Genomic DNA, 23,036 nt, shown 5'->3' with positions numbered 1-23,036 from the left:
TTTGAAAAAAGCGCATTATTTTTTACTTTTTGCTATAATAAATATCCCCCAAAAATATATAAAAAAAATTTTTTTTCCTCAGTTTAGGCTGATACGTATTCTTCTACATATTTTTGGTAAAAAAAAATCGCAATAAGCGATTATTGATTGGTTTTCAAAAAATTTATAGCGTTTACAAAATAGGGGATAGTTTTATGGCATTTTTGAATAAATAAATAAAGTCGCGCTATGGAAAAATCAAATCTCCTAAGTGATAGAAATATGTGAAATAAATTGAAATTAAAAATGGAGAGAGAAAAGGAAATATACTGGGTTAGAGCTGCCTGTGCCTGAAGCCCTCACTTCCTTATTGGGGAGGAGAGGGAAATAAAAATGTGAAATAAAAAGGTTATGGCGCTAAACCCTATTAGTGATGAGATGAGTTAACTTATCAAATCCTAGTGTTTAATTTTTTATATAAAAAGAGAAAGAAAAAGAAAAAAACTGTTGGTGATACCGTGAAAAGATATCCTAAAACAATTTTATCCAAAACAAATTGTGTGTGATTAATGTGGAGTCAGCATTCATGTTCCATTATAATTAAAACCAAAAATGAGTATTAAATTATCCTATGCGTATCAACCTACTAAAAACATGTAAACCTTCATTAAATGTGCAAAATAGTGGAAATAATGTTAATATTCGACAATATGTTAGTGTAAAACAGATTGTGCAAACATGTGCAAAAAAATGTGCAAAAAAAGCAACTAAAGGTCAGAACAACCAAGGATCAGAAATAATTTAACCATAAAATCGCATGAAGGCGCTAAATGTGCGAATAGACAATATTTTCAACCAATAATCGCATGAAGACGCATCTGTGTCCAATATAAGTCCAAAATTAATATTTGGCTTGATAGTGCTGCCTCTTCAGACTATTGTTGTAATTGTTACAAAAAGTCAATGGGGGGTATTTGATTCACTCGTGCAAATAGTGCGGGCTTTCAATTAGAGAACTTCATCCCCGGTGCGCCACTCTGTGCTATAGTATGTGAATGCTCTCACCAGAGTTAATGCCCCTGTGGGGCTGGATGGACCTTCACAATGTAAGCCACTGTGTCGCTCTCTGGCTGCTGCTGGTGCACTGGGTGAAGATTTCAAAAGGTTAAAAAAAGTGCGATGGATAAAGCAATCCAGGGAGTGGGAGCCATCAGATCAGTCTACACATCCTGCCGGCTGAGACACTGGAAGCTGTCAAATCCAAGAAACTGCTGTAGATAGAGCAGGTGGAGGAACACAGGCGGAAGATGATGACGTCACTGGCATGCTGCGACTGGTTTCGTGAGCGTACGGGCTGAGATGGTGAGTCAGCCTCACTCCTTCATCAAGCTGATGAAGGAGTGAGGCTGACTCACCATCTCAGCCCGTACGCTCACGAAACCAGTCGCAGCATGCCAGTGACGTCATCATCTTCCGCCTATGTTCCTCCACCTGCTCTATCTACAGCAGTTTCTTGGATTTGACAGCTTCCAGTGTCTCAGCCGGCAGGATGTGTAGACTGATCTGATGGCTCCCACTCCCTGGATTGCTTTATCCATCGCACTTTTTTTAACCTTTTGAAATCTTCACCCAGTGCACCAGCAGCAGCCAGAGAGCGACACAGTGGCTTACATTGTGAAGGTCCATCCAGCCCCACAGGGGCATTAACTCTGGTGAGAGCATTCACATACTATAGCACAGAGTGGCGCACCGGGGATGAAGTTCTCTAATTGAAAGCCCGCACTATTTGCACGAGTGAATCAAATACCCCCCATTGACTTTTTGTAACAATTACAACAATAGTCTGAAGAGGCAGCACTATCAAGCCAAATATTAATTTTGGACTTATATTGGACACAGATGCGTCTTCATGCGATTATTGGTTGAAAATATTGTCTATTCGCACATTTAGCGCCTTCATGCGATTTTATGGTTAAATTATTTCTGATCCTTGGTTGTTCTGACCTTTAGTTGCTTTTTTTGCACATTTTTTTGCACATGTTTGCACAATCTGTTTTACACTAACATATTGTCGAATATTAACATTATTTCCACTATTTTGCACATTTAATGAAGGTTTACATGTTTTTAGTAGGTTGATACGCATAGGATAATTTAATACTCATTTTTGGTTTTAATTATAATGGAACATGAATGCTGACTCCACATTAATCACACACAATTTGTTTTGGATAAAATTGTTTTAGGATATCTTTTCACGGTATCACCAACAGTTTTTTTCTTTTTCTTTCTCTTTTTATATAAAAAATTAAACACTAGGATTTGATAAGTTAACTCATCTCATCACTAATAGGGTTTAGCGCCATAACCTTTTTATTTCACATTTTTATGGCATTTTTATTTATATTTTTTTTTTTACTAGTAATGGCTGCGAACAGTGATTTTTATTGTGACTGCGACATTATGGCGGACACATCAGACATTTTTGACAATTTTTGGACCATTGTCATTTATACAGCAATCAGTGCTATACAAATGCACCGATTCCTGTGTAAATGACACTGGCAGTGAAGGGGTTAACCAGGGGGTGGCAGTATAGGTATTAAGTGTGTCCTAGGGGCATGTTACTAACTGTTGGGGGCTGGGCTGTGTGTTAGTGAACACTGATCTCTGCTCCAATCACAGGGAGCAGAGATCAGTGTCACTTGTTGCTAGGCAGAACGGGGAGATGCTGTTTACTTCTGCATCTCCCCGTTCAGCCTCCCCATGAGATGATTGCGGGTATCCCCACGCGATCGAGTCCGCGGGACCTGCGACCGGACTCACAGGGATTCCCGACTGGCATGAGCGTGCGCCGACCTGTGCACGCAATGGCACGGCGCCAATTTCAAATGGACATACCTGTATGCCAATTTGCCTGCCTGTGCCATTCTGCCGACGTACATTGTTGTGCGCCGGTCGGGAAGTAGTTAAGATGGATCGATTCACTTACATTGGTTTTTTCATGTAGCACGACTTGAGGCGACTAGGGGCGATTTGGGGCGGATCCAACTTTCGGATCCAAAGTTGCCCCTGTGTGAATGAACTCTTAGGCCGCGTACACACGGGCGGATTGTCTGCCCAACTTAGTCCGCTGAACCGTGTTTCAGCAGACAATCCGCTCGTGTGTGGGCTTCAGCTGACTTTTTCAGCGGACAGTCTGACGGACTTTGTCTTTCGGAATTTCCGTAATTTTGTCCGTCCAAACTTGGTTTTGTCCGTCCAAACTTGGTTTCAGCGGACAGTCCGCTCGTGTGTAGGCAAGTTGGACGGACTAAGTATGGCGCATGCTCAGAAAGGATTTACACGGCCGAAGGTTGCATTGCAGTGTATTGGACGCCGTTTTTCTAGTCCCGTCGTACGTGCTGTACATGTCATCGCACACGTTTTCAGCGGACTGTCTGTTCATCGTGTGTGGTCAAGTCCGTTCATTCAAAAGTTGAACGGACTGTCTGTCGGATTGTCTGACGAACTTAGTTGGGCAGACAATCCGCCCGTGTGTACGCGGCCTTAAGCTTTTACAAGTTTTTAGGAGCTCTTAAGCCGCGTACACACGGGCGGACTGTCTGTCCAACTAAGTCCGCTGAAACACATTTCAGCGGACAGTCCGCTCGTGTGTGGGCTTCAGCGGACTTTTTCAGCGAAAAGTCTGGCGGACTAAGTCTTTCGGAATTTCCGTAATATTGTCCGTCCAACTTTGGTTTCAGCGGACAGTCCGCTCGTGAGTAGGCTAGTTGGACGGACTAAGTATGGCGCATGCTCAGAAAGGATTTACACGGCGGAAGGTTGCATTGCTGAGTATTGGACGTCCTATTTCTAGTCCCGTCGTACGTGCTGTACACGTCATCGCGCAAGCTTTCAACAGACTGTCTGTTCATCGTGTGTGGTCAAGTCCGTTCATTCAAAAGTAGGACGGACTGTCCGTCGGATTGTCTGATGGACTTAGTTGGCCAGACAGTCCGCCCGTGTGTACGCGGCTTTACAGTCGACAAGCTTTTGTGTGTTCATTTATTTCATTGCCCAGAATAAATAATTTATTCTGGTCATTGAAATGAATTAATGCTCAAGCCCTAATGTTTATCAGCTTTTAGTAGCTTCAGCCTGGGTTCACATATGTGCGATCTTAGACATCACATGTGATTCGCACCCGCAGGTGCCGATCACATGCGATGTCTGTGCAGTGCAAGTTCAGCCATACAGTTTTATGGCTGAACTCGCATTGGATTCGCACGAAAATAACGCAGGGACTTTTTTTCCTCCACTCTAGAATGGGATCTCACCCATGCGATCTGATTCATGTCTGAGTTCACAGTTCGCACTGCAATCTGTGAACCCGATCTTGGGGTGTCATTAACACTGTATTGACACCCCCAGCGGTTCGCAGAGGGCAGTGTGAACTCCCTGTGGGAGAGATGTGATGTGGGAATCGGTACTGTAATAGTGCTGGTTCCCGCATCACACATATGTGAACCTAGGCACAAAGTTTTTTCTGCCCAAACTCTGCTGCTCCTGAACGCACTGGTAGTGTTTTTGGTTTTTTTCGTTGCCTCTAAAAGCCTCTAAAAAAAGCTCCTGCCACTAAACGCTTCTAAAAGCCTGTGTGCGCATGGACACGTAGACTAACATGGAGGGGTGTTTAGAGGCAGGAAAAAAAACATCAGATGCCCCTAGATGCAGCTGTAAAAATGTCCTGTGTGCATGAGGCCTTATTCTTTTTTTAATCCTTTTTGCATCTCAGTTCTGCTTATCTGTGAGCACATCCAACCCAGCATGGTCAATTTTCTGGCTGTGCTGAGAGAACAGCCTTCCTGTCCTTCATTGATCAGGCCTGTGCTAACATGTACACCCCCTCCCCCCTCCCGGGCAAAGCCATTAACTGAAAAGATCAGTATGCTGCTGTTACCTCTCCAAGCCCGTTATGCAGCTGAGGACATATGTAGTTCACTGAGCAGGTCACATTAGGCTGATGTGAAAGGCAGTGTCACTCACTAGTGTAGCGTCTATCTTTCCAGGAGCGTGGTGGTGACCCTCAGAGGCAGGGAGGGCTGACTCAGGGTGCAGGTTACTAGGCATGGTGGGTGATGAACAAGATAGAAATTGGGCCCAGTCACTTTTATGCTTAAACAAAGAGAAGTTTATTTCTCACAACAGTAAAAATGTGGGAGAGAGGGGATAGGGCACAGGACACCCTAAGGCCGCGTACACACGCGGGGACTGTTCGCTCAACTTTGTCCGTCAAACAGTTTCAGCGGACAGTCCGCTCAAAATTAGCATGGACGGACTTGCCCACACACGACGAACGAACAGTCCGCTGAAACCGTGCGCGATGACGTGAACGGCACGTACGACGGGACTAGAAAACGACGTCCTATACACTGCAATGCAAACTTCGGCGTGTAAATCCTTTCTGAGCATGCGCGGAACTTAGTTTGACGAACAAGCCTACACACGAGGGGACTGTTCGCTGAAACAAAGTTTCAGCGGACAGTTTTTCGGAATTTCCGAAAAACTTTGTTCAGCAGACTGTCCGCTGAAACTGTCCGCTGAAAGCCCACACACGAGCGGACTGTCCGCCGAAACACTGTTCAACGGACAAAGTTGAGCGAACAGTCCCCGCGTGTGTACGCGGCCTTAGTCAAAAACAGTAACAATCAGCAGATAGGCAGATTGGCAGACTCCTTAGACAAAAATGGTGAGATAAGGCAGACAGCAGTACAGGAAAAGAACATTTAAGCTAAACCAGCACATCTGTACTTTGTAGGATATGCTGTCTCCTATGGTAACTGAACTTAACTTTCGGAAGGTGTCGGAATTCTATGGATGATTTTGTCTTGGTGCTTTCCCAGGCTCTTCATGGGTCCTCAGTCCATGCAAGAGTCACCTCTGGTACTTCATCTCATGTCTCCATCCCTCTTAGAATTTTTTCCGGATGTTTAGCATGCTTTTCTCAGCAATATCTTGAACACTAGGATAGGCCTTGGATAGCCCTAGCAGCAAGGAGGACACCTGGATAGGCCTCAGGCTTCAGGTCTAGCAGCCAGGAGCTGTTTAACACACAGCGCAGTCTGGGCGGGAAAAGACCTAGATTACCCGACTTTCTCCAAATAAATACTTTCTTCCAGCATTCATAGCAGCGAATCTTCACTGTATCTCATCATATTAATGCAACAACGCCACCTACTGACAAAAGGGAGAAGCCACAGCTAAAACAGGATTAGAAGGAATGCCAATTGAACTCTAAACACTACAAATTAGCCAGGCTAGCTACCACCCAGCACAACTAAATTTACCTGTAGCCCTATTCTAGGACAAGGGTGCTACACTAGTCATATAAAATGGCAGGGGTTTCTAGATCTCAAGACTGGCTGAACAGGGTTACAAATATTTTGGCTTATAATATAGCACACATATGTGTTTCATATGTGGGCGGCATAGAGGTGAAGTGGTTAGCACTCTCGCCTAGCAATAAAAAGGGTTGCTGGTTCGATTCCCAAATACAGCACTACCTGCCTGGAGTTTGTATGTCCTCCCTGTGCCTGCATGGGCTTCCTCCCATGCTCCAAAGACATGCTTTTTTTGCCTTCCTCTGGATCAACATAGGTGGGTATAGAATTGGGTATATGGGATTGTATGATATTATTATTATATATTTTTCTTTTGTGGTTGAACTGGATGGACTTGTGTATTTTTTTAGCCTGACTAACTATGTAACTATGCTGGTAGGTTAATTGCCTTCTGTCCAAAAATTTGCCCTGGTATATGAATGGGGACCTTGGATTGTGGGCTCCTGTTTCTGGCAAAGACCAGCCCCCAGAATTAGCTGCAAAAAACGAAAAAAAAAAATAATCACCAAAAAAAAAAAAAAAAGAAAAGAAAAGAAAAAAAGACAAAATAAATCCTCACCTTAATCCATTGCCTCCAGGATAGATGGGTGATGTCGCTGCTTCCTCCTGGATATTTGAAATATTTGAAATATCATGAGAATGCACTCCTTCAAAGTGCTGGGGCAGTGGCAAAACTGCCAGGGTCGCAAAAGTCACACTTGCGACTGGGCCTTGGCATTCTGCCACTGTGGGGGGTCTGCAGAACATGTGAAAGGGTCCTGCTGTGGGACCATAAGGCTGGGTTTACACTCCTGTGACCCTAAAGTCGTGTGATTTCCTTGCAATTTTCTTGTGACTTGCTTGCAACTTTTGTTATGTAACATTGCAGTCTGCACTCAAATCGCATCAAACAAGATATTTAGGGGGCACACCCTAAAAGATGCATTAAAGATGGTGCAGCCGGGGGGCGTGGCCGGATGTGAGAGGCGACAGACGTGTTTGTGAAGAGCTCCTGGAATCCTGCACTCCATCCTTTGCCATCTCGGCTTTTACTGGCCCTAAAACATCGCTCCAACTCTGCAATCTGTTCCTCTCCGTCCCCTCCAGAGCCCTGAGGTGAAATAGGGAGGAATTTTGGTCGAGGGGGACCGCGCACCGCTCGGGCCTGCAACCGCCGCCATCTTGCAGATCTCCTGCATCGAATCGCTCCAGGCCTGGGGTAAGAGACTGCCATCCATCCGGTTACCGGTGCCCCTTTCCCCCTCCTGCCTGCCCCTCCGCCCGCCTGCCGAAATCGCGGACCTCCTGGGCCGCTGGACGCGCTCGTGGCGGCCGCGGCCTAGTGAGACCCGCCGGACACCGCTGTTTCCTGCACGGCTGCCCCGCGGAAGTGTGTCGCGGCCGGCCAAGCCCTAAATTGAGCTCGGGGATCCTTCGGCCTGCATCTACCTTCTCATCCACTTGCCTTCCTGTAGTGACTGAGTGTGCTGAGCGGAGGGGGCTGCTGTGGGGGCTGCAGGGTGTGCACTCTGGCCTGGTGTCTCCCTCCCCAACGTCCATTCGGCCCCCCCCTGCCTGCGGCCTTCCCTGACCACTCTACCAGCTATATCTCCATCTCCATCTGCCTCTGCTCTGGTGTTTGCTGTGGGGGGGTTGCAAGTGACTGTTATCTGCCCGCCTGGACTGTGACATCCCCCCTCCCCTGGCTGGGTACCTCGTGCTCCCCTGGGCTGTGAGTGGTGGTCCCCCTTGCTCCTGTGTTGGGGTCTCCCCCTTCTCTGTGTCCCGTCAGATGTCACCCCCCTCCAAAAAAGGGAAAAAGCACTTCAAGGCTGTAGAGACTGACTCCCCACCCCGACTGCCTCCACTCTCTCCTGATCCTAGCCAGCCGGACCATTTGCTTGTGGGGAGACTCCGGGCCTTGCTGTCTGAGATGGAGATGGGCACTACGGAGGCACCGGCAGCCACGGGGTCGGCCCCCCCGCCGCAGGACAGCATGGCCACCATTCTTGCTGCAATCGAGCAGAGCAGAACGTCACTGCTTGTGCGTATTGACCACCTGGCAGAGGAGTGCAACTTTATCAGGAATGACCTTGATAAAATCAGAGGGAGAATGACTGAAAGTGAGACCAGAGTCTCCGCCACGGAGGATCTTACTGCTGCACATACCTCCTCCATTGCTGAGCTGCAGCGCACAGTACAGTCCCTTGTCGCGAAGTCAGATGACGCCGAAAACCAGCTCAGACGGAATAATGTTAGAGTCCTGGGGCTTCCTGAGAAAGAAGAAGGGGATCACCCGGCTGTCTTCGCGGAAGGGTTCTTTAAAAACCTCCTGGATCTCACCGATGTCCCTCCTACCTATGTGGTTGAAAGGGCCCATCGGGTGCCCTCCGGACGTGCCATCCCTGGGAACCACCCCAGGCCTTTCTTGGTCCGCTTCTTCAATTATCGAGACAGAGACAGAATTCTATCGGAGGCCCGCAAGCATCCTACTCTCACATATGGAAACGCATCCATTCATCTTTTCCCTGACTTCTCGGCTGACTTACAGCGGAAGAGGAAAACAGTCAATGATGTTCGTAGACGGCTCCGGGACAAGAACATAAAGTATAGTATGCTTTACCCTAGCCGCCTGCGTGTCCAACATGGTGGAACACTCAGATTCTTTGATAACCCAGCGGACGCGGACGACTGGCTGACCACCTTGCATTGATGGCCTATCCTCGTGACGATCTCTGGTGCGCAGAGTGACCCTGGACCTGGCTTGTTCTTCTTGGCGCAATCTCCTCTTAGTACCGGAGCCACTTCACAGGTACTTGGATAGGTGACCCCCACTGAACCCCCTACGATTGGGTTCATCTACACGAAGTTGGGAACCAACTGCTCTCCACCCACTTGGAGGCATTCTCACTGAACTCTTTTGCCGTGGAAGGATATTACTCCCCCCCCACCCCACGTTAGGGGGCCTCTGTATACCAAGGGGGGCTGTTCAGGCCCTTCGGAGGACTTCCATGGTTCAAGGGAACATCAGTGTGTTGGTACCGAATACACGCCTCAAAGGTTGAATCCGCGGTTCTGCGGAGGACTGTAGTGTGGCCTAGAGTTTGGGTTCACACTCCACAATGTTACGGTTAGTTTTGGGTATAGACCGGTTCCTGGTCCACCCCCAGTGTTTTTGGGGGGCACTGGGTACTGGTAGGAAAAGCACCCAGTGCTTGGGAAGTTGTATAGTTTTGTATGGTTTGTATATGTTATGTGCGGTTGGCTCGTGCTCTTTCGCTGCTTGTCGGGTGGGTCTCAGGTGGGACTCGATCATCCGGTTGCTAAACTCTCCCCCCTGGAATCATGGCATCACATGATCTGGGTACTTGGTCGGTGGTATCCTGGAATGTTAGGGGCCTCAACTCTAAGGCCGCGTACACACGGGCGGATTGTCTGCCCAACTAAGTTCGTCAGACAATCCGACAGACAGTCCGTTCAACTTTTGAATGAACGGACTTGACCACACACGATGAACAGACAGTCCGCTGAAAACTTGCGCGATGACGTGTACAGCACGTACGACGGGACTAGAAAAACGACGTCCAATACACTGCAATGCAACCTTCGGCCGTGTAAATCCTTTCTGAGCATGCGCCATACTTAGTCCGTCCAACTTCCCTACACACGAGCGGACTGTCCGCTGAAACCAAGTTTGGACGGACAAAACCAAGTTTGGACGGACAAAATTACGGAAATTCCGAAAGACAAAGTCCGTCAGACTGTCCGCTGAAAAAGTCCGCTGAAGCCCACACACGAGCGGATTGTCCGCTGAAACACGGTTCAGCGGACTAAGTTTGGCAGACAATCCGCCCGTGTGTACGCGGCCTTAGTTTAAAAGGGCACTGATGTTCCAGTATATCAAGACGCACAACCCACACATATTGGTCCTACAGGAGACCCACCTGATGGGGAGTAAGTTGTTGACTCTGAAAAAACATTGGGTTCAGAAGACTTTTCATGCCACGTATTCCTCATATGCCAGGGGGGTCTCCATTCTGATAAACAAATCCTTTATGTGTACAGTGGAAGCTGTTCACACGGACCCTCATGGCAAATTTGTAATTGTGGTAATCACGGCCTGGCAACAAAGGTATATTTTGGTAGGGGTGTATATTCCGCCACCTTTTAGACCGGAAGTGTTGTACACTATTTTGGAGAGGATTACCCCGTATTGTCCAGCTAAATTACTAATCCTGGGAGACTTTAATAACACCCTCTCTCCTGATCTTGATAGGCCCACTCCATCGCAATCCTCTAGGGGAGACCTGATGGGGTGGACAGACGCGGCGGGGGTTACGGAGGTGTGGAGATGGCTGCACCCACGTACTAAGGCTTACTCGTGCTTCTCTACGTCCTACAAAACCTCCTCTGGAATAGATTATGCGTTCGCAAATCAACTTATGTTATCGGACGTGGTAGAGGCGACATACCTGCCTAGTGGGCTGTCTGATCATTCCCCCCTCAAAATTACTATGCGGGCGACGGAGCGTCGCAACAGATCCTTATGGCGCCTCGGGGTGCAGTGGATCTCCCATGAAGAGATAGCGGGTGAATCCCACCTGCACTGCGAGAATACTGGGAACTTAATGCGGAGTCATCCTCTCCTCCCACAGTTTGGGATGCCTTTAAGGCATACACTAGAGGGCAATATATGTCAGAAATGAAGGCGGTCAAGGTAACTCAACAGGCCACAAAAACCCAGTTGGAGGGAGAGATCGAGGAGGCAGCTGCTGACTATGGGTCTGACCCCTCAGTCTCCAATTTCGATCGGCTTCATTCCACAAAACGGTGTCTCCACCTCCACCTCTCTGAGATTACCCGTTTGGAGGTTTTTCACTCTAAACAAAAGTTTTTTGAGCAGGGTGATAGGAATGGTAGGCTACTGGCAATGATGTCTCACCATGATACCCCTATGACCCTGATTCCTGAATTGGTTTCTCCTACCGGGGACTCTATTACATCCCGGGAGGGCATCCTAAGGGAGTTTCGGGCCTTCTATCAGACATTATACACTTCCACGCTCCCTCCTGCTGTAGATCCGGGCGGGATGGCGCCGCTCCTGGACCCCCTGGCCTTGGGGTGGCTCTCAGATGAGGAGAGGTCCCATCTAGTCCGACCTATTACTGCGGAGGAAGTGCATGCTGTTATTAACTCGCTCGCAGCTGGGAGGGCCCCGGGCCTGGACGGTCTGCCCGTCGAGTTCTACCAATCCCACGTGGATCTTCTGGCCCCTCTGCTGGCTGACCTGTATACCCAGTGTCTGGAGGGGGGAGCGCTCCCACCCTCCATGGCAGATGCCCATGTCATTCTAATTCTCAAGCCCAATAAAGATCCCAAACAATGCGCCTCATATAGACCCATTGCTCTTCTTAACACTGACTTTAAAATTTTATCTAAATTAATCACGGTTCGACTTAACCCCCTTCTGCCCTCCGTTATAGACCCTGACCAGACTGGGTTCATGGCCCAGAAATCGACGGATATCAACCTCCGCAGACTTTTCACCAATCTACATGCCAAACATGATAATGTGGGCACTAGAACGGTTGCCTCCTTTGATATCGAGAAGGCATTCGATTTGATCGAGTGGCCTTATCTCTGGGAAGTTCTGCGGAGGATGGGGTTTCCGTTGGTTTTTATTGGGTGGCTACAGACTCTGTACAGATTCCCCAAGGCGGCCATTAGGCTGGCGGGGGATGTTTCTGCTCCCTTCCCGTTGTCCAGGGGTACCAGGCAGGGCTGCCCTCTCTCTCCAGCACTTTTCGCCATTGCTATGGAACCGGTGGCGGAGGCATTGCGGGTCTCGCCCCATATAAAAGGACTGAAAATGGCTTGGCTGGAGGAGAGGGTGGCACTGTATGCTGACGACCTCCTGCTTTTTCTGAATGACGCGGACCCCTCTCTTAGAGGAGCGCTGTGAGTACTGACTGACTTTTCTAGGATAACTGGACTGCGGGTGAACTGGACGAAGTCCCAGTTACTTGCTATTGACCCTGAGGCAAAACGACTAGCCCCGCCAAATATCCAACTGCAATGGGTAGAGGACATGGTGTACCTGGGAGTGAGGGTCTCGAGAGACGTGTCCAGCTTTATCCCCCTCAATCTAGATCCGGTGGTCCAAAATGTCAAGGCCAGGTTGAAAGCCTGGGAAAACCTTCCCCTATCCCTCTTAGGCCGCATTAACCTAATCAAGATGAAGATAATCCCTAAATTTACCTATCTATTCCGTAACTCCCCACAATGGATTCCTTCCTCATTTTTTACGAAATTGAATCGTTTGTTCTCTTCCTTCCTCTGGGGCTCCGGCCCCCATAGGTTTAAACTATCCACGCTGATGCATCCGGTGCTGCGGGGGGGGGGGGGGGGGTTGGCGTTTCCTGACTGCCAGAAATATTTTCTGGCAGCACAGTTGGTCACGGTAGTCTGGTGGATGGCACCAGACATGTCCAACCCTGCGGCGGTTCTGGAGGCTGCGGTGGTCCGATCCGTGGAGGCCCTGACACACTTATCCCTGCGGGGTCCCAGAGCCCCCTATGACCTGACACCCTCTATGCACACAACTCTAAGGGCCTGGCGGGCGGGACTGGGACTGGAGGGGTTTCCGGGGACTGCAATCTCCCCACACACACCCCTATGGAATAATCCTACCTTACCTCACCTCTACTCACTACCAGACCCCAAAATTTGGGCCAGATGTGGCATAAAACTCATATCTGACCTCATGTCAGGTACGACTATACACCCCTTTAATCACCTGGTATCTCGCAATAATGTGCCCTCCTCGCATCTATTCCGCTATATGCAGCTATCCCATGCTTTCAAGGCCCAAGTGGTACCCAATACCACGCAAATTGTGCAATCCGCCCTGGAAAAGGTTACAAAATCTGAATGTACTAGGAAGCCGACTTCGGTCCTCTATGCGCACCTTATTAGGGTCTCTTTTCCAGATCTGTCAAAGCTCCGACAGAGATGGACTCAAGACATTCCGGACCTGGATTCCGAGGACTGGGAGGACATGTGGGACTTTCCCTTCACCATCCTGGTCTCTCTTCGAGACCGTCTCATACAATACAAAATTCTACACCGGGCATATATTACCCCGTATAGATTACATAAAATGAGAACCTCCCTGTCCTCGGAGTGCTGGAGATGCACTTGGGATCCGGGTGACTTTATACACATCTTCTGGTCCTGCCCGGTAATTCAGAATTACTGGTCACAGGTACTATCCATAATTCATGAAGTGGTGGGGATAGATGTAGCCCAGACCCCGCGGATATGCCTTCTGGGATTGGTGGAGGGGGTGGCCCCCAGGATAGCAGACAGAACCCTGATAGGACTTCTACTCTTTTATGCCAGGAAAATGATCACCTTATGCTGGAAAAAGCAGGCCCCGCCATCATTACAACTGTGGAAATCCCATGTCAATAAAGTCTTGCCACATTATAAGGAAACAAATCATAACAGGGGTTGCCCCAAAAAATACATGAAAGTGTGGTCTAAGTGGCTGGCTGATGCCTCCACAGTGATTACAGATTAACATGTCCGGGATGTCATCCTGAGGGAAGATGGGAGTGTGGTTGGGGTGGGTCCCTGGTATTGCTCCACTTCACTGTCTTATGTTATTTAGTGTAGCCAATACTATGAGCCTAGTTCACTTATTCTGGTGCCCCTTGCGGCCCGACTGCAGAATTTGGTCCTAAGTTGTTATATGGAGTGGGAGCCAACCTAGCACTAAGTTAGTTGTTGTTGTTGTGGATGTGCTACAGGTGTCGATTATTCTGTTGGAATCGCTTGATGGCCCCTGCGTGGGTCTAACCATAATACTGTGGCATGTCACTGTTCTTTGTTTAGGGCTCAGAGGAAAGGGCCCCAAGACTGATGGAAATGGCCGCAGCCGTCAGGGGGCCCTTCATGGTTTCTCACACCAGGGCCCTGAGGTATTTGCGCCTCTGGGCTGGGGTGTTATTTCGTGAGACTTTGAGTGCCCAACAATCCTGGGAGGCAGCAGAAGGAATGGGAGGGAGCACTGGAGAGGGGAATATAAGTGGGCCAGGGCCCCCCTTTAGGGCCAGTGTCCATTTTTTTTTCCTCTTCCATCAGGTTTGCAATACCATACAAGTAAAAAAGGCAGATCAATTGCGCCTGTCAATGAAGTCTCAATGATCTTGTAAGCATCTCAATTTAAAGGCCAACTGGTGTCATCACCATAAAACCAAAGTGTGTCAACACAAGCCCATACACAGACACTGTCCTGAATAGGTAAAATGGTCAAGGTAGAAACCAAACAAATGGAACCAATAAACAGGTTAAGGTATTTCCAATTATTCTTCAATAGATATAAAAATAAATTTACAAGGTGTTGAGAATTCTAAGGCTACTTCCCATGTATAACCTAGATGGATTTTTTTTAGATTGTTAAATAAGATCTTTTTAGGTCAGGAACACCTGCAAAGGTCTTACGTATATAACCGTTTATTTGGAAGTTACTTTAAACTGCTTTGTATTCCTTTTTGAAAATGTCATCACAGCTGGTGTTCCTGTATTTCAAACCACAATACCCATAGTGATATGTTATCTTACTACGTTTCCTGTGCTGATATACAGCATGCATCCTTCTGTTCAGCAATAAAGACAGACAACATACCCTATTCACAACAATCTGATATCTGGTGTTACCAGAATAGAGAAGATGTGTGTGCTTGGACAGGATTTCATTTAATATGATGGGTTTTGAGATCTTTAGCTGTGTTCTGTAGCAGTACTGCACCTTGTTCTTTTTTACTTCCCTTTACCGGAAATAAGAGATGCGTGCTTGAAAAAATGCAAAGTGTGATGGAACAAAAAGAGCAGTGCTGTGGAGACATAGCAACCAGTCAGAAGTTAGCATTTTTAAGACTTCTAAATGTTTTTTTCTGATTGGTAAGAACTGTGCCATAGCCATTGGCGTGCGGACGGGGTGTGCCAGGTGTGCATGGGCACACCCTAATCACCCTGTCTGGCACATATTCCCCATGTTTAAACCCCTGAAATTTCAGCAAAGCCCCCTAATGAGGCTCCTAAAAAAAATGTGTAAAAAAATTATAAAAAAAAAACAAAATTGTAAAAACAATTGAAAATAAAATAATAAAAATAAAAACTTCGGACATCATCCACTGCCCTACTGACATCGTCCACTACTATATACACATGCATGGGTTTGAGCTTTTAGGTGCGCACCCTAATGCAATAGGCAATATGCACACTTATGGCCATAGCTCTATTTTTCCTTTAACTTTTTTAACAGAAACTGTACATGAATGGTTATATGTTTCTAAAATGTAAATATCACCCAAAACAGGTGAATGATTTCTGTTAAAAACGGTACAGCGGAGACATTTTTTATCTATCTATCTATCTATCTATCTATCTATCTATCTATCTATCTATCTATCTATCTATCTATCTATCTATCTATCTATTGTCTGTACACTGGGTTCCCATGGGTAACATTGGGAGAAAATGGGGTACAAGTACAACCCACCAAAATGCTCCTGAAGGATTGGAATAAACAGCCATGCAATGTGTCAAGTATTTTTGGGTCTCCTTTCCATTCACTTATTCTTTCTGAACCTAGGTGGGACTCATTTTTAAATGAGTATTCTGTGCACTTAGTTGCACTGGCCTGCTCTATTACCTCTTAGTTACTCCATATTCTCTTTAAAGTATTCCTCTTAGTTTCAAGAGCTCCCCACTAAATCATTTAGATTGTTTACCTGCCAATATCTTACTGATCAGCCTTACCTGGTTTTATTTGGGTCAATGCCTTCTCCACTCAGATATTGATTGCTACCTTTACCGCTTCCTGATACTGACTGCCTACATGGGAACCAAGGGACATATTCCTCACAACATTTCAAATATATCTATCCTGATATATCTATTTGACCAGGGATTTTTTTTCTCAAAGAATAGGTACAGGAATTCCCCCCTTCTGAATCACCCCTTGTCTCGACCCCCTACCTGCCTCCGAGTATTGTTACGTCGTTCCACACAGGGCCGTCTTTAATATTGATTGGACCCTGGGCACAAAAAATTTGGGGAACCCCTCCCATGCAATTTCACTCTCCACCTGCTCTGAGACATACAATAAAATCAGTTTACTGTATCAGATCAGGCGGCAATTGTGATTGGTTGCCAGAGGTTACAGCATATCATTACTGCTTACTGACTGGTTGCTAGAAGTTACAGCACACATTACGGCTCACTGATTAGTTGCTAGAGGTTACAGCACATGATTTCTGCTTGTTAATTAGTTGCTAGAGATTACTGTACAGTAATACTGCTCACTGATTGCTAGAGGTTACAGCATCATCTTCTCACTGCAGGGAAGCATGATATAACAATGAATGCCATCTTTATTTACATATCAATGCAGCTGCCAACAGCTATTTGCTTAGTAATGCTGCTGCTATTTGCATATGAATGCCAGTTATTTACATGTAAACACAGGGTCTGCAGGTGAGTCATCTGTACACAACAACAGGGCTAAAACTTCAAGGGACAAGGAAATTTAAACTGGGAAAGTTGGCAAGTATGAGGTAGCTACTTTGGGCCCCACAACAATGACAGGGCCCAGGGCAGCTGCCCCTTTTGCCCTGCCTTAAAGACGGCCCTGGTTCCACACCATACCCACCTCCCAGTAACCCCCCCTTTTAGGCTGGATTCACACTATTGTGAATTGGGTGCGAGTTATCCTGCATCCAATTTGCATGTCAGGAGCCCGTGGCCGGATCTCAATGGAGCACATTTCACAGGAATCATTTGCTTCTGGTCTGTTTCAGGTCTGAATTCAGCCAAAAATTCAGACTGAAATCAGACCTGAATTGGTGAACGGGGATGCACCAGGCCGTGAGCCGCTCCGCACAGCATTGTGAACCCAGCCTTAGAGGATACAGAGATAAGTATCATTTTGTGGTACTAAGTAATATGAATGGAACAAGAAAAGCAGTAAAATATATCCCCTGCAGCCAACAACAATAGACCCTCCTAGCAACAACAGACCCCCAGCAACAATAGATCTCCCACACAACAGTAATTCCCCTCCGCAACAATGGACCCCCTCGCAACAAAATATGACCCAAGCAAAAATAGACCCCCTGCCGCTACAACAGATCTCCCAGCTGCTAGTATCAATAGACCCTCTATCAGCCAGCAAAAATAGACCTCTCCCTCCACAGTAGATGCCTTCTAGTAACAATTGACCCCCCCAGAAACATAAACCCCCTCCCTCAGCAACAATATACCTCCCCAGCAACAATAGACTCTCACACAAAAATAGATCCCCGTCAACATTAGATGTATCAGCCATCATCAATAGACTCTCCAGCACCCCTTGCCATTGCATACACTCAGTGCTGGAGGTGTCAAAATTGCATTCCCCCACGTTCCTGCTGAAAATAACACTGTATATGACTATTATTCGAACACATACCCCCACCCCATACATTTCCACAGAGATAACAGGCTGCCATTGCTTGACATCCTTCTGAAATTGATAGTTACCTGACTGTCACTGGCCGGAAACAAGCATGGAGATCACAAAGTCAAAGTGAACTCATAACTCCTGATCTGCATACATCTTGGTTAGCATTGGCAGCCTCCATGTTCTGTCAGTACAAGGTAATTTAGAATATCTAACTTCTGGATAAGGTGAGTAATACAATTTAGTGTTAACTTCACAAAGAAGCCAACCAACACCCAAATTTAAATAAGCTTTTAACAAAATCATGTATATGTTGCAGTGTTGCATGAGATGGATTACACAGTATTTTTGTGTAAGTTGTTTCTAATTTGCTGCAATAGTTAGCAACAGTATTTTACGGAAAGATTATTGATACTTTCCAATAGTGACATTTTATAATAAAATCGATCATCAATAAATAAAGCTCTTACCTTTCTGTTATTTTTCGTTCTTTTCCTTTTGCTCGGGTCTAGTGGATTTTCACAAAGGTTACAGTGTTTTAACCTTCACATATAAGCCTCTGCCTGTTTGACTCACACAGAAACTTCTCCATTAAGTTGCAACATGTTCCCCACCCTTGGAGGAAGTGGTGAAGTGAGCGACCAATAACAGTAGCTTTTTTTTTTTTGCACTACAAAGTCGAATCACTACCATTTATAAGTTTGTCAGTCCACCGTGAGAGAGTTTGTCCAATGATTTGGCCTGCTTAAAGAGAATCTAATGTTTTTTTTAATCTATTTTATTAGTTTATTTTTTTTTTATTTCTTTCAATAAGGTACAAAATACTGCATCTGAATATTTTATTTACTGTATACCACTAGACATGTGCACCGTCAATAAATTTGCTTAGTTTCGTTCCGTTTCGTATTAGCCGTTAATTCGTAATTCGTGTTCGAGACTCATTTTGGATCCTACGAAATTCGAATTTTCGTTAAGTCTGTTAACTTTTCTTAACAATTACGAAAAGTTACGTTGTAACGGAATTTGGATCCGAATTCGTCAACGAAATTTAGTATTTCATATACAATTTGGAAGCATAGAAATTTGTATTTCGGATGCTTCTGAATCTACAAATTTTCAGAATTTTTGGAAATTTTTGTAAGAATTTTTCGCACATGTCTATTTACCACTTGCAACCTATAGGCAGCACACTGTCCTTTGTAAATTCTCTTCCTTTCATATACCATATTTATCGGTGTATAACACGCACCTTTTTCCCCTTAAAATCAGGGGAAAATCGTGGGTGCGTGTTATACGCCAATCCCCACCGATCTCCCGCTGATTATATGGAAACGAGCGTGTGGAGCCGAGATACAGAAAGCCGAAGTACACTCGACTTTACTCGGCTCCTCTCGCAGTCCTGCCCACCTCCACTGATTGTAAGAGGAGCGAGCGCCGCTGACATACAGAAAGCCAATTGTACTTCGGCTAGTCTCGGCTCCTCTCGCAGTCCTACCCCTGACTGTGAGCAGAGCCGAGACTAGCTGAAGTACATTCGGCTTTCTGTATGTCAGCGGGGCTCGCTCCTCTCGCAATCAGTGGAGGTGGGCGGGACTGCGAGAGGAGCCGAGTAAAGCCGAAGTACGCTCGGCTTTCTGTATCCTGACTCCGCTCGCTCCTCTCCATCGGCGCCAAATTTAAAATGGGGAAATGCGGCAAAGAGACTGGCAAGGCTGCAAATGCTCTGGGCAAGGCTGCAAAAGGTACTGGGCAAGGCTGCAGATGGACACTGGGCAAGGCTACAATGATGGACAAGGCTGCAGATGGACACTGACAAGGCTGCATTGATGGGCATTTTAATGTAAGTTTTTTTCCTTAAAATTCCCTCCTAAACTCATATTATACTCCGATAAATACAGTAGCTTCTGTGCTACAATTTGTCAAAGCAGGGACACACCTCCCTCCGCCACCAGATATGGCAATGTTTTGGGATATATGAAATCTCTATGCTGATATTCTTACTGCTTCATATCTTCAAAACCTGTGACCAAATAAAATTAAAAAAAGCAGACCTGGAATACCAATTGTCTATTTATCTTTAATAACAGAATGTTACAACCTTTTGGTCAGCAGATCCAACATGTTTCTCTGTCCACACAACCTTAGACAGCACTAATTCTCCCTATTAACACTTAGAAAGGGGTCATAACACAGTGTGGCACTAGTGCATTGCAGTAGGTTGCATTGGGTAGCCTAATAAAAATGAATAGGCTTTAACTTACCTTAAAGTGTAATTATAGTAAAAACGTTCTTTTTAGATTTTGGATAGAATGGGGAAGGATTATAAACCTTGTCATGTTGCTTCTCGATTATATGGTCTAACGAGCAGGGCGCTCTGACCCCTCCTGTATTGAATTGTATTGTAACTGTACTGTGTGCCCTCATGTTGTTAAGCGCTGAGCAAACTGTTGTCGCTATATACATCCTGAATAATATTAATAATAATAATGTTGCTCTGTAACACAGCTTCATTCTGGGCGAGCTTTGCAGTATGGTACTCCGTGTTTTAGCTACACATGCGTTTTACCATACATTACTGCAGCATAGTGGTGTTAACCAACTTTAAAAGACAGAAAAAATCTTCAATAGCAAAAATCACTTTTTATTTCTACAGCAGGTGATTTTTAGGGATTGTTAGGGGATGGGGAAATTCACCCAAGAATCTCCTCAATAAGCAACTTTCTATTGATATTAATCTTCATTCCACTGTAACATTTTTTTTTTTTAAATATGTAAGGAAATAATTTTCAAAAATATGTAGCATTCACCCCCAAATTAGCTGCTAGTGATGTTGGGCCCTCCTAGCCTGTCTAGGTGTAAACAGTTCCATAGATGCCCCATAGTACTTTTCAACTACCAGTGGAGACTGATTGATTGACTTTCCTCAAGGTGCATATTTTGCTTGCAGAGAATGTATTTAGCAACTTTGGGTTATGGCACATGACACCCCTGATGTCACAGCATACCTCAGGAATTAGACAAAAAGGTGAACAAAAACGTACTGTCAGCTGCCCAGCATTCTGTGATTGGTTTAATGGTGCTCCCTGTTCATACTCAGTTCCACCCCCAGGGAAAATACAGCAGGACAATATGAGCCTAGGTCCAACACTCGGAATTTATGGTTGCCCTCCCTAGGCAGCAGACTAGAAAGATAAGACATCCAACATACATATTCCTCCAGGCAGGAGCCCAGGTTGAAGAGAGCTTCACTAGATCACACCCCAATATTTATGCAGTATCTCAGGCTGCACCACTAGCATAAATCTCCTAGTGGTTGGCAAGGGGGAGACATATTCATAACTCAGCATTCTTGGGTCCTTGTGCGCTAATGCCAGAGACACTCCTAGGAGCAGGCAAAGGCAAATGATAACACTTGGCTTAGGTAAAACCAAGTGAACACAGATCTATTAGTCTCAAAAAGTTGGTCACAGCCAAGCAACACAAAAAGTAAATTTAGAGCCACTCCTGCTTAGGGCAGGATGGCTACACTCCTCCAAGGAAGACAACATCCTCGGAGTCCCCGACAAAAAAAAACATTCACATCTGAGAGCAGATGTTTTGGCAAATGATGGATGGAGAAGGGGTTAAAGGGGAAAGGCATTACTCTATGTAGTATTATATAGTCTTGACTAAAGGACTTGTCCTCCACCTTAAAAAGAGGACAAATGCAAAAGAAAAGAACCATATAACTTTATGAATCTGCATCCCACATAAACTTTAGGGAACTGAATACTAGGAGGCTAAAGTGTACCTTTCCTACACTTCCCCTAAACCCCCTCTGCATTCCATAATCCCCAGCACATACTGTATTACACATTACATTACACAATATTACATGTTACACAGTACATACTATGGACTTTTTCAAGGTCTTGAAAACGTCCATAGTGCCAAAATGCATCAGAACAGAGTCTGAGAACGTTTGCAGTGGAGGCAGAGTTTTTACACAGCGCTGTGTTTTCCTGTATGCAAGGATGATGGAGCTGACCCGGTCTCTAAAGTCTGAGCAAATTTAGCTCTACAAAAGGGACGTGCAGTGAGGTCAGTGGCTGGTGAGTAGGGATGAGCCGAACACCCCCTGGTTCAGTTCGCACCAGAACTTGCAAAGCAAAAAAATTTGTGCGACCATGCGAACACCATTAAAGTCTATGGGACACGAACATGAAAAATCAAAAGTGCTCATTTAAAAGCTTATATGCATGTTATTGTCATAAAAAGTGTTTGGGGACCCGGGTCCTGCCCCAGAGGACATGTATCAATGCAAAAAAACTTTTTAAAATGGCAGTTTTTTCAGGAGCAGTGATTTTAAGAATGTTTAAAGTGAAACAATAAAAATGAAATATTCCTTTAAATATTGTGCCTGGGGGTCCCCTTAGTCTGCCTGTAAAGTAGCACCCTTTCCCCATGTTTAGAAAAGTACTGCAGCAAAATTACGCTTTTCAAAGGAAAAGATTTCACTTAAAATTGCTCACGGCTGTAATGTATTGCCAGATCCCGGCAATATACATAACAAAAATCATAAAAAAAACATGGGTTCCCCCCCAGTCCATACCAGGCCCTTCGGGTCTGGTATGAATATTAAGGTGAACTCCACGCCAATTTTTTTTTTTTAAATGCCATGAGGGTCCCCCCCAAAATCCATATCAAACCCACTGTATTATATATACTCTGAACTGAAGTATTATACTATACAGACTGCACTATATACTCTGAACTGCAGTATACATTGCCTTGCGAAAGTATTCGGCCCCCTTGAACTTTTCAACCTTTTGCCACATTTCAGGCTTCAAACATAAAGATATGAAATTTTTATTTTTTGTGAAGAATCACCAACAAGTTGGACACAATTGTAAAGTGGCCCTCTTGCGTTAATACTTTGTAGAGCCACCTTTTGCTGCGATTACAGCTGCAAGTCGCTTGGGGTATGTCTCTATCAGTTTTGCACATCGAGAGACTGAAATTCTTGCCCATTCTTCCTTGCAAAACAGCTCGAGCTCAGTGAGGTTGGATGGAGAGCGTTTGTGAACAACAGTTTTCAGCTCTTTCCACAGATTCTCAATTGGATTCAGGTCTGGACTTTGACTTGGCCATTCTAACACCTGGATACGTTTATTTGTGAACCATTCCTTTGTAGATTTTGCTGTATGTTT

The 23,036-nt window shown here is 45.7% G+C and overlaps 1 protein-coding gene across 1 annotated transcript in view; it reads right to left on the bottom strand.

Moving 5' to 3' along the window:
* The window catches only part of APBB1IP (amyloid beta precursor protein binding family B member 1 interacting protein), a 191,392-nt gene extending 172,919 nt beyond the window's left edge, over positions 1-18,473 (bottom strand). Inside the window, exon 1 of the mRNA XM_077490997.1 lies at positions 18,318-18,473. The gene's annotated coding sequence lies outside the window, so the exon portion shown is untranslated. The remainder of the gene's footprint in view (positions 1-18,317) is intronic.
* Between the last annotated feature and the right edge of the window lie 4,563 nt (positions 18,474-23,036).

This window comes from Lithobates pipiens, unplaced genomic scaffold (genome assembly GCF_037356315.1).
Source record: "Lithobates pipiens isolate NorthernLeopardFrog02 unplaced genomic scaffold, aLitPip1_a1.2 Scaffold_19, whole genome shotgun sequence".
Taxonomy (NCBI): Eukaryota; Metazoa; Chordata; class Amphibia; order Anura; family Ranidae; genus Lithobates; species Lithobates pipiens.
The sequence above is the reverse complement of the archived record's forward strand: the minus strand, read 5'-3'. Positions and strand labels throughout refer to the sequence as shown.